Raw genomic sequence first — 12,834 nt, forward strand, 5'->3', positions numbered from 1 at the left:
GCAGGATGCTGGCTGCTGGGCGCGGGTAACGGCCGCAAGGGTCGTGGCGAGGGTCAGCCTGGTGCCTTTCATACCCCCTGTGTCCCCTGCTCGTGTGTCACCGGCCCCATTCAGGACTGGGTGGGTCTGGGATGGGGAAATGACAGATACCCCAAACACTTCCAAGCCCCACCTTAGACCCCCACCCCCACCCCCGCAACTCTGGTGAACTGGAGACCACCGGTCAGGCCGATGCCAGGTTTGGGTAACTACCTCCTTGTTCAGCCCTGCAGCTCTTTGGGAGCGGATATGTGGGCATCCTGAACGTTGACCTCAGAAACTTCATGTTACATATTTAAAGGCGACCCTGGTACCCCACAGAGAAGGGCAATCCAACTGGCCTCCTAAAACCTTTGATTGCCCAAGAGCACCTCCAACCCCACAGGCCCCAAACCAAACGCAGTGTCTTCACCCCCAAACCTGTTCCTCCTCTGTGTTCCCATCTCAGGGAATGGAACAGTCATCTACCAGTTGCCCAAGCCCGAAACCTGAGAGTCATCCCGGCCGCCACCTCCCTCCTTCACCCCCCACCCTAGTCTCTCAATCCTGCTGATCTTATCTCCTGGGTGTCTTTCAAAACTATTCTTTCCCCACCTTGGACTTTTGAGCCAGCCGCTAACTTTCCAGGCCCCCGCTCTGTGTTTCTCTGCATCCTTCAGACTGCTCTTTCTAAGGCACGAACCAGACCATGCCACGTTTGTTTTAAAAGCTTTCCATGGTTCTCCATACCTAGAGGCTAAAGTTCAGTTTCTGGCCTGACATTCTTCACCCTTGAGAAAGGCTGTGTCCTGTGCAGGCCCACTTCCTATCACTCTGAACCTCAGTCTTTCCCAGCTTGTGTCTTCACCGCTGTTCAGGGGCTGCTCAGGGTTGTCTCTGCCTAGAATACCATAAGTACCATCGATCCACCAGGCTCATTCACCAAGATGCAGCTTGAGGTGGCCTCTGTGGCCCCACTTCTCGGCAGGGCCAGGGACTTTCAGGGTTCCTGCATCTCTGCAACCCTTTTGTGGCTCTGAGCCAGTTTTCTAATATTGTTGTGCCCTGACCAAGGTCCAGGCATTATATTAGTTACATTATACCATCTCACCTTAGACACACATGTCCCTGCACTCAGACTTTGCCATGCCTTGGTGGGAGATGAGCATATCAATCAATAGGCAAATAAGAAATAGATGTTGTGTCAGGCTTAAAATCAGGTGATGTGGTGGACCATAAAGTCCGAGCCCTGAGCATTCCTGGCCGTGATGACAGCTCATGTGAAAGGCTGGTGTGTGTCAGAGGAGCTGAAGGAGGTAGGGTATTGAGGACTGGTGCCTGATGAGATCAGAGAGGGAGGTTACCCAAAACGATAAGGCATTTGGATGCCTCTGTGTGTTAGGAAGCCGTGTTGAGACTTTGCCAAAGCGTTGGAGTCCCTGGTGGTGCTAACCATTAACATGCTCAGCAGCTAGCCAAAAGCTAGAGATTTCAGTCCATCCACACATGCCTCAGAAGAAAGGCCTGGTTTGATCAACTTCTGAAAAATCAGTCATTGAAAATCCTATGGAATTGAAATGATCATTAAAAATATGCGGGCCATAGCAAAGTCTGGTGAAGAAATCAGATCGTGCCTGGCTCTCAGAAAGAATCGTGTCTGTGCTCTTAACAGTTTGTCTTCAGACAAGCAACCATCTAAGTAAAGTGTTGCCTAAGTCCAAATAGAAGGAGCGCACCAGCCTGCGTGATCCAAAGATTGTTTAAGTAATAAAATCCAAGCTCAGAGGAGGGAATTAAATTAGAGCTTATAGTCTGAGCACCTGATTCTCAAAAGGCTATGGATGACAGTGAAGGGCTAAAATTCATTTTCAGACCCTCACATGGATTGAACTTTCATTGAATTCCCTCTGAACCTTGACTAGAGATGCTAACAAAAAGTCTTGCCCTCAGGTGGAGTGCTTTGGAAAAGGTATTACTTCCACCCTCCAGACCAGCTGAGAGAGGGGCAGTCTCCCTTGGGCACTTGCCTGGCTGTATCCCGAAGGAGACATAGTCTGGGGGTTGCATAGGCACTAGCCATGCCCTGACTGCCTTGGGGAGGCCACTGGACCAGTCTTGTAAACTCCTCTGCCTACCACAATCTATGTATCCTCATCAGGGCCTCATTCCTGCTGGTAATCTCATTGCTATCATCTATGATGCATTGATCTACCACCAGCCATACATCTGTGAGTTTTCCTTGACTTCTCATGGCCTTTTGAAAGTTATGTAGATCAGCAAACACTTGGACACTGATGACCTTCTGCCAGTGGTCTCCTTCATCTGGATAAAATGTTGTTGTCCCATATAAGATTTTTTAAAATGTCCTTTAAAAAAGAAAGTAACTCCCATGGGGCCCAATTTCACTCTGACACTCATGGGGTCGGCATGAGTCACAATCAGTTGGGCAATGACTGGTAGACGGGATAACCCCATGGACAAAGATCTGGTGGGCAGACCATTGTCACCAGATCCTTGTCTGAGTTCTCGCTACACTCGGGAAGAGGACAGGGCCATTCTGCTCCTGTGTCCTCAGAGGCAGTATGTTTTTGCTGAGACCCTGGAGGGATGGTACCCTGGCTGGGGCAGTAAGGAGAGGCTGTGTCCAGATGGATTTGTTGCCCGGGGCCTAGCCCTGCCTATGGGGACCCAGTTGTGCTCTGTCAGAGAGCCTTCGAGGGGTGTGTGTGTGTGTGTGTGTGTGTGTGTGTGTAGAGAGAGAGGGCGTGAGAGAAAGGGAGACAGAGAGATTGGAGGCTGGGAGACCAGAGGTGAGGCTGGCGTGATGGGCCAGGGGAGAGATGCTGGGGTATGGATCCCAAGGATGGGCAGGGCGGGAGGTGGGGGAAGACATTCACAAGGACGCGCTGACAAGGCGGAGGGGTAAGGGAGGAAAGTAGGCGAATGCAGAGGAGGGAGGGAAATGCCTGGATCCTTCAGCAGGAACTTGCAGGACTCAGTGCCTCGGAGCTCTCGGTAGGCCCTTCACCCCACAGATGTAACAGCTGAGGCTCACACCCAGCCCAAGACCTTTCCTCATCCACCTCACCGCCTGTTTCTGCCTTCTGCCGAAAGGGGTTGGTGCTCAAGCCCTGCTCAGTCACTTACTGTCTGTGTGACCTTGACTTGGTTACTTGATCCGTGTCAGCCTCGGTTTACTCAGCTGTCAAATGATAGCTGTGGGAAGACCTAGTGAAGGCACCTTTGCAAAATTCCTAACAGACAGCCCATGGCGCATGCTCACTCCCCCGTCAATGTGAAGTGGCTTCCCGCTGGCCCTGGTATCAAGTCACATCTTCCTGTGGTTGGGAGGTTCTGACTCCCGGTGACCGGGTGTGAAACACGGCCTGGCCCTGTGCCAGCCTCACAGTTGTTCTGATGCTGACGCCATTACCGCAGCCACTGGGTCTACCCATCTCCTTGCTGGTCTTCCTCTTTTTAGCTGCCCCTCTACCTCGTCAAACATGATGTGCTCTTCCAGGCACTGGTCCCTTCTGATGCCATGTCCGAAGTAGTCAAAGTGAAACCTCGCCGTCCTTACCTCTGCGGCGCATTCTGGCTGTACTTGTGTCGAGGACAGATTTGTTTGTTCTTCGGGAAACCTATGATACTTTCAGTGTTCTTCACCAACACACCACAACGCAAATGCATCGATTCTTCTTATTCGGTCTGTCTTATTCATTGGTCGACTTTCACCTGTACATGAGGCGACTGAAGAGATCATGGCTTGGGTCAGGTGCACCTTCGTCCTTAAAATGACATCTTTGCCCTTCAACACCCTAGAGAGGTCATCTGCAGTAGATTTGCCCGATGCAGTATGTCCTTTCATTTCTCGACTGCTGCTTCCGGGAGCATTGTTCGTGGATCTGAGCAAGATGAAATCCTTGGCAACTTTCTTTTTTACTTTCTCCGTTTCTCATGATGCTATTGATATTGGTCTAATGGGGATGGTTTGGGTTTCTTTACGTTGAGTTGTAACCCCGACCGCAAGCTGCAGTCCTTGCTCTTCATCACCCCCATCTTCCTACCCAGCTACGTGTATTGAGTCGAGGGGCTTATGAAAGATGGCAAAAATCTTTGAGGTTTCCGTTTGGGAGCTAATAATGGTGGGATTCCAGGTGCCCAGGAATGGGTCCCTGGGAACTGCTGGGGGCCGGTGAGCAGCGCTGCTGTAAACTCTGGTGCATGAGGTTCGTGTTTCTGCGTACACTCCTGTAGGGTCTGGAGCCTACGAGAGGGGTGCTGGATCACACGGTAAATCTGCATGTCACTCTTCATGCAACGGCCAAGCTGTGTTCCCCAGTGGCGGCACCCTTTTCAAATGTGGCCTGCGGCACAACAGAGTTGGGTTTCTCCAGTCCTTGCCCACACTTGTTGTGGTCTGTTTTTATTTCGGTCAGCCTACTGAGTGTGGCCCTCTCCTTCTCAGTTGACCTAGGGGACGCTCAAGTTCATAAGGGCTGAGAGTTTGTGATTTGGCAAATGGACTCCTTGGGAAGTTTGGGATTCTCTTTCTTGGGACAGGGGCTGGGCTCCAGGCCAGCACGGAGTCTTCAGCTCTATGGCTCTTGGATCCTGTGAGTAGATATTTGTGATTCCCTGACTCATGAGTTAAAGACTCCAAGGTTCTACAGCATACCCTGTTTCCCCGAAAATAAGACAGTGTCTTACATTAATTTTTGCTCCCAAAGATGCACTAGGTCTTATTTTCAGGGGATGTCTTATTTTTCCATGAAGAAGAATATGGTACACATTCATTGTTTTATTAAAAGAGACCTCACACTTCCTGTCTGCTCCGGCTGCGCTGCGGCCAACAGTGAGCTGCGCCCGCCGCTATGGTCCAGAGTCCAGAGTTACAGTAGCTTCGGGGGGCCTTGTTTTGGGGGAGGTTTTATTTTTGGGGGATGCCTTATAAATCAGCGAAGGGCAAGATTGTAAGTGGGTCTTATTTTGGGGGGATGTCTTACTTTTGGGGAAGCAGGGTAGGTTTTCACACATAATTGGTCTACCCCTTTGCAGAAAAAAAAAAAAATTCTCAGTATCCCTGGTATTGAAAAACTTTTACCTATAATCCAGGATAAAGTCTAACTGTCTGTTTTTGCAGACCCCTGGATCATTCCATCTCCCCTGGTGGGCAGTATCAGCCACTTGGGGAAACGCTGGTCTGCAGTGTTGAAGCTCTCACCCAGGATTCTGATCTTTCCCATTTGCAAGGCCAGGGTGGGCAGCTGCCAGGGTAGGAGAAGGCTGTGATTTGGGGGATCCTTATGGCTCCTCTGAGGCTCAACCCCTAGTGGAATTGTACCTCGAAAAAACTGCAAGCCATATTTGTGCCCTTTGATCAATTATGATGGAGAGCTTCAGACTTTGGAACAATTTTGCTTCTTTCTTGAAGCAAATGAGAAATGGGTTCTGTAAACTTCAAATTCTCTTCTCTCAGAATGCCACATTTCCTTTTCCCCTCTAAATCATCTATTTAAGTTGCTTGGGTTGTTCTGCCCTTCCCCTGACAGTGCTGCCTCTCGATTCATTTTCTGTGTGTGGTCAGCTACATTCTTTCCTCAGGCCAGGCCTTTCTCCACACAATGCTATGTACAGTTGCCAGCAGCTTCCCAGCCCAAGCCCAGGGACAGTACGGCAAAGCAGGAACTAAGCCAGAGGATTTTGAATCCCAATCCTGCCACTTTCTCCGAATGTGGCTGTGTACAAGCCGCTGCACCTCTCTGTGTGTCACGTCCCTCCTGAGTAAAAGGAGGGCCTAGTTAGGGGGATGAGTTCAGTAATTTGAGAAGCTGGATTGTATGAGGAGGAATGCGGCATCAGGATTGGAAGGCCTATTAATCTGAGATATGCAGATGATACAGCCTGATGAAAGTAAGGAGGGCTTGAAGGACTTGCTGATGAAGATCAAGGATGATTGCCTGCAATATGGATTACAACTTAATGTAAAGAAAGCCAAACTTCTCTCACTGGACCAATGGGTAACACTATGATAAATAGAGAAATTATTGGAGTTGTCAAGGATTTTGGTTTACGTGGATCCACAATCAGTGCTCATGGAAGCAGTCAAGAGATCAAATGACGCATTGCAATAGGTAAATACGCTGCACAAGACCTCTTTAAACTTTTGAAAAGTAAGGATGTCTCTTTGAGGACTGAGGTGCATCTGACACAAGCCATGGTATTTTCAGTCACCTCCTATGCATGTGAAAGTTGGACATTGAATAAGGAAGACCAGAGAAGAATCAGTGCATTGGAATTGTGATGCTGGAGAAGAATACTGAAAGTACCATGGACTGCTAAATGGACAAATAGATCTGTCTTGGAAGAAGTTTGGTCAGAGTGCTCCTTAGAGGCCAGGATGGTAAGACTTTGTGTCATGTACCTTGGACATGTTTGTGTTAGTCCGGGTAGACTAGAGAAACAAATTGTGTGTAGAAGAAAGGGCTTTATATAAAGAGTAATTGTACATTAAGAAAACATCCCAGCCCAGTCCAGATCAAGTCCATACGTCCGATATCAGCCCATATGTCCGATACCAATCCATAAAGTCCTGTTCAGACTCATGAAACACATGCAATGACACCAAGTGCAGGAAGATCACAGGCCAGTGGGTGGAACGTCTTGTGAATCCAGTGGCAGTGTAAGCATCTCAGTGCTGGAAGGGGCTCCACGTGGCTTCTCCATCTCTGGGCACTAGCGTAGCTTCATGTGTCTTGTCAGCTGCAATGTCTCCCAAGGAATAAACCTGCATCCTGCCTCCCGCGAGCTATTTATCTCCTTAGCGCCTCCAGATGAGGTCATCAAGCTGTGACCTGATTGACAGGCTAAACTCCACCCCTTCGCTCTTAATCCTCTCAAATGAGCAACAGATTATATAACTACCGCATGTTGTTAGGAGACACCAGTCCCTGGAGAAAGCCATCACGCTTGGTGAAATAGAGGGTCAGTAAAAACGAGGAAGGCCCTCCGTGAGATGGCCCCAGTGACTGTAACCATGGACTCAAGCATCAGAACAATGCGAGGAAAGGGTGGCGTGGGACCGGGCAGTATTTAGCTCTGTTGTGCATAGGGTTGCCATGCGTCAGAACCGACTCGATGGCACCTCCCAACAACAGTAATGAGCTAGCAGGAGTATGACTGGACTTCATATATGTACTGAAGTCAGGTTGTGAGCATCAGCAATTGACATCATTAGTCTGCTCAGGCCTGGGAAAGGTGCTTCTCCACCAGCCCTAGTTTGAGAAAACTCAAATTCACTGCTGTTGAGTGGATTCTGACACCTAGCGACCCAATAGGACAGGGCAGAATGGCTCCTGTGGGTTTCCGAGACTGTAACTCTTTACTCTTTACAGGAGTGGAAAGCCTCATCCTGCTCCAGGTTTGAGAAAGAGCTAGGAAATATTCTAATTGATCCTTCTTTCAGCCACCCACTGTGTCCTGGGAGAAAATGCATGTCCATTCAGTCAATGATATTGGAGAGGAAGGAAGGGAGGAAGGGAGGAAGGAAAAAAGGAAGAAGCATTCTCCAAAAAAAATTGGGGGTAAAAAGGGTACTTAGATGTGTCCCTAAACAGGCCTTCAAATAAAATAAAGCCTGTGGTTTCCTGAAATAGTCAAATCATGATTTATTTGGGGGGGGGGTCCTGCCTTTATAACCCATTGCCGCCCCCCCACCCCCCCACTACCGCCACCACCACCCAGCTATTGATGACGTCCTGGGAGCTGGGAACTGGCCCCTCACAGTCCTTCTGGATTTGCTGTCTGTGCCACCCACCACCTTCCAGCAGTTGTGACCTTGTCAGATCCAACCATCCTGTCCCAGGTCACCAACACCCTGGTTGGATAGGGGGAGGTGGGGAGACACCCTGAGGCACTTTACTTTGTCCCTCCACCCCAAGGGTGTGCCACCCCCAATTCCCCACCAGTGTGGCTGAGACCTGGGTGTAACTTGAGCACCTAGAGAAGCAGGGAGGAAGTAGTAACATGTTCACTGGCCTCTCCAAGGCCCCTGGCCGTCTGGAAGGAGCCTTGTGAGAGCTGTACCACGTCTAGGCGGGCATGTCGCCAGCCAAAGGTGAGCCTCCCATTGGAGAGGAGGACTTTTCCCTTCTCATCCAGATCCCCAACCCTTCCTCTCCTAATCTGAGCTCAGCCCGTCCCCAGGTGCCTGGCAGGGAAGAAATCCACCACTTCAGGTTAGATCAGTGGTTCTCAACCTGTGGATCGTGACCCCTTTGGGGGTCAAACGACCCTTTCCCAGGGGTCACCCGATTCATAACAGTAGCAAAATGACAGTTATGAAGTAGCAACAAAAATAATTTTAGGGCTGGGGTGGGGGGCTCCCGCAACATAAGGAACTGTGTTCAAGGGCTTTGGGAAGATTGAGAGCCACTGGGTTAGATCCTTCCTCCGCCCGTGAGTCTTGTCCCTTGGCCTCCAATGGGACAATTATCTTAGGCCATAAAATACCGCATGGGACATCAGGCACTCTTTGCAGGTAGAACCTAGTCCTTTTGATTCTCTTATGTTCCTGCGCCCCACCCCACCTCCCCCGCACACACAGCTGCAGGCACTACCCCCAGGTCCCTCTGCCCAGGTGAACACCCACACCCCTGCATGAAGAGGCAGCACGGCCTTGGAATCCACCCAGCTAGCAAGCAACACCTTCCCTAGAGAGCGCCTTTGAGAGAGCGGTACAGCATCTCTGCTCGCTCTCTTCAAGAGAGCTGGGGTGGGTGGGGTGGACTGCAGAGAGGCTGGAGGCTTACATTACAGCTGGTGGCTGAAGGGTACACCCAAGAACAGGCCAGTGAGAGGGGCCACCACCTCCCAGGGCTAGGTGCATGGTGCGCATTCAAATCCTCACATTGCTCTTCCCCTGCTTGTCACGGCTCCTTCTAGGCTCCAGCATTTCTCCCCTGTGCCCCCTTTCCCTGCCACTCTGCTGCCAAGGGAAGGGTAATACTAGCCAGGCTTGCCCTCCACGGCACTATCGCCTTCAATCTGAGTCACCACTCTGACTAGGGAGGCCTTGTCTACAATTAATCGCTGAGGAGCCAGAGGCCCAGGGAGGAGGAGCACGTCTGAGCAGCTGGAGCACAGACCTCCCTGAAAAAGAGCTGCAGGACCTGCTCAGGCTTTCTTCAGTGCACACACAGCCAGCATTTCCTATCAAATATGTCCATTCGGATCCCGCTGCTTTTTCATCGTTTCCCAAATTCATTCCTGTACAAACGTAGCCGCTGAGAAGCTGAAGGGCCCTCACGAAGTCCGTGGGAAAAGGAAATGAAAAGAGAATGGCCGTTTGCCCTTTGTGAAGCCCAGCGCATCATGAAATTACTTACCTAGGGCTCTTCCTGCTAGGTCCTTGCAACACCCCCACGGTGTGGGAAACACTAAGAGAAGGGGATTGGTCAGTTTTGCCATTCCTCCGGGTATAAAGTGAGCCATCTCCGAAGCTGAAAGAGAGAAATCCCAGGACTGTCAAGAAAGAAGAGCCACCAGCGCAGCACACTCGGGGTCCCTGCCTGAAGTGGCGCGGCATCAGAGAGCTTGCCACACTGAGAGCACAGCACAGAGCACCGGAGCCTTGGAGACCTGGAGGCAGACAACTGGCTTCCCAGCCCACCGAACGAGGCCGAGGCCAAGGGAGCCTGTATGGCTGGGAGGCTGAGGACCAGAGAGAGATGTGGCTGCTGGATGAGGAGAGGGTCTGCTAGGAACAAAGGACTGTATCCTGAATGTTTTCTGATCCCGACTTGTGGTAGCCTCTTAACTTCCCAAATAACATTCCTCCTGGTCTTGGATATTGTCTGAGTTCTGTGGGGTCATTGCAAGAGACGATCCAATCCAGCAGAGGAGTCGAGTGCTCTCTGGGGGATGGTTGGTGTCAGGACAGGCTAGAGAAGAATGGAAGGCAGAGCCGAGGCTGCCCGCGGTTGTTGCTGTGAAGTAACATGGCCCTAGGCAGGCACAGCCCAACACAGCACTGTGGTCCTGCACCATCCTCACAACTGTGCCTATGCTGAAACCCATCGTCGCAGCCACCGTGTCAGTCCTTCCTGTGGAGGGCCCGGCTCTCTTTACTGCCCCTGCACTTGACCAAGCATGATGTCCTTCTCTTGTGACAACATGTCCAAATTCTGTAAGAGGAAAGTATGTCTGACCTCTGCCTTGTAGCAGTCAACCCAGGGCCGGTATGGAATTGGATTTTCCTTCCCTGTGTAGCTAAAGGACATCAGACATGGCGCCCATGCCATTTTCTCAAGTTCCCTCATAGATTTGAAACAAAGCACTAAAAGCAGAAAACAACTCATAGCCCGGAGTTTAGAGACAGGATAACTGAGTAAGCAAGACGGACACAGTTCGGACTTTCGGTGGGGGACCCTGTGTGTGCTCCAGAGGATTTTCCGTGGCTGGTTCTTTGGTAGATCACCAGGTCATTCTTCCAGGGCACTCCTGGTGGCCTCAAACATTCAGCTGTTTGATTCACAGCCGAGTGTTGACAATGTGCATTACCCAGGGACTCCCACAAAAGATACTGGAGGTCAGATAACAATTTGTGAATTGCAGGGCCAATGAATCCCCAGGACTGGAGGTCCGATTTACAATAAATGAGCAGGAAAGGCCTCACGGAGAAGGTGGCCTTTGCGCTGAGACTTGACGAAGCCGAGGGAGCAGATTGTACGGGTATCTGAAAGGAGAGCATGTCGGGCAGAGGGGAGAGCGAGTGGGCTGTGGGTGGGAGAGTGTCTGGCATCTCCGGAGAAGAACAAGGAGACCAGCGGGGCTGCAATGAGAGAGAAAATAAAGATGGCACTGGAGAGGTACGAGGGGGGGCAGGTCACGCAGGGCCAGCCACCAGAAGACTTGAGCTCTTAGACTGAGCAATGTGGGAGCCGCGGCAGAATTTTGAGCAGAGGAGAGGACATGATCTGAGCTCAGTGCTGTGTGGAGAAAAGAGACGGAGGGGCCAAGGGTGAGAGCGGAGAAGCTAGGGAGGAGGCAGCTGTCATCGTGGGACAGGCCAATGAGTGCTTGGTCAACGAAGTGGAGCATCTGCAGAAGGGTATGCCCCACATTCACAGCCATTCAAGGATGAAAGCCCTGTGATGGGCACTCGGGTTGTTTCCAGCTGTGCCTTTATTCTAGAAACCACAGTGAGGAATTCCCTCCTACCATATGTCTTTGTCTGCACCTGTGATTATTTTGTAGGGCAGGTTTGCTGCCCAGGCATTCCTGGGTCATCTTTCTAGGGCTCTCAGCCCACCACTCCCATTGCCCCTCAGAAAGATGGCACCACGTTCTGCACACACCCTCCCCCAGGGACATTGGTCCCCCAGTCCGCCCTGGGGGCACAGGGGTTGTCCCTGCTCTGCTCTTGTGATACTGGCCAGGTCTGGGTGTTCCCCTTACCTCAAATCCCTCTTCTTCAGGGCAACCTGGCACGATTCCCAAGCCCCTCCCGGCCCATGGCTTAATGAATGCTCCCAGCAGCCCCGCTGTCTCTGCCTTGTAGGTGAGGGGGAATAATAAGGCCTCGTTCAAGTGCTTCAAGTGGATATACTCACTCAATCCTTGCATCCACCCAGTGACCAGGGTTGGTGCCATCACTGTCCCCATCTCAGAAGCGAAGTACCTGGCCCAGGTGCTCCAGCAGGCTGCAAGCCCTAGCTTGCCCGCCTGTTTCTGCACCACCCCCTGCCCTCCCTCAAGAGGTCAGTGCTTGCTTGGGATGCGGTGGGGCCAGGACTCAAGAAAGAGCTTCCTGGGTCGGCAGCCCAAGTTCTAGCCCCAGCAGCATGCTGCTCGATGCCTGAAATCCCCTCCCCTTGTGGGAGTTCTGCTCCCTTCTTTCTGTCAAAACTCACCCAGGCTCCTTCCTCAGAGCTCCTTTCCGCAGCTCCTCGGGGCCAGATGGAGCTAGAAGAGCCCAGATCGCAGACAAGAGAACGTGGACCAGGGGAGGCCCTGGAGCTGCTGGCCCCAAATGTTCTCCTCTTTACATTCGGTGGCAGGAAAGGAACCAGAAGTCATAGGAGGCAGTAAGTGGTCCAAGATCACACAGCTAGCGGGGGCAGAGTTCATCCACAGGAGAGCAGACCCAGGGCCTCCCTTCCTCACTGACAGGCAGTACTGAAGAGCCATGGCTGCCCAGCTGCTCCGGGGACAAGCCGTTCATTGGTGAATTATTAACAAACCCAAGCCTGTAACCAGCTGGGTGAGGAAGCCCAATTAACATTCTCCGGCTCATCTGAGGAGGGGTGGGAAGAGAGGACTCACCTTGGGGAAGGGGCAGAAGAAACTAGGGGTCTCCCAGGAAGGCTCAGTAATCCTCATGGCGTCCCCAAGAGGCTGGGGCTTCCAGATGGGAAGGCTGAGGTTTGCAGAGATAGAAGCAGTGCTGAGCGCTAACCCAGGGCTACTTGATATCACAGCTTCAACTCTCTCTGTGCAACTGCATTGCTTTTCAAAGTTTAAAGCCCCCATGTCTGTGACCCCCCCCCCCCACCTCCACCAATCCCACACACCCTTCTACCTCTCTTCTTCCCAATTTTCCTACAGGAGCTGAGACCTGGGTCCCAACTGGCTAGGCCTTGGTCCAGGTCACACATGGGCCTGTAGGATTGGCGGTGCAGTCACTCCAGACCTTTCAGGGTTGTTCTGAGGGCTCACTGAACCCAGGTTTGTTGAGAGCCTTCTTGGGCTGAGAGATGGTACAGTGGAAGCAGCCCCGGAAGCCCTTGGGGCCACAGGGGGTCTCTGTGACTAGTT

This window comes from Echinops telfairi, unplaced genomic scaffold, assembly GCF_000313985.2.
Source record: "Echinops telfairi isolate 266 unplaced genomic scaffold, ASM31398v2 ScPeMD7_443;HRSCAF=831, whole genome shotgun sequence".
NCBI lineage: Eukaryota > Metazoa > Chordata > Mammalia > Afrosoricida > Tenrecidae > Echinops > Echinops telfairi.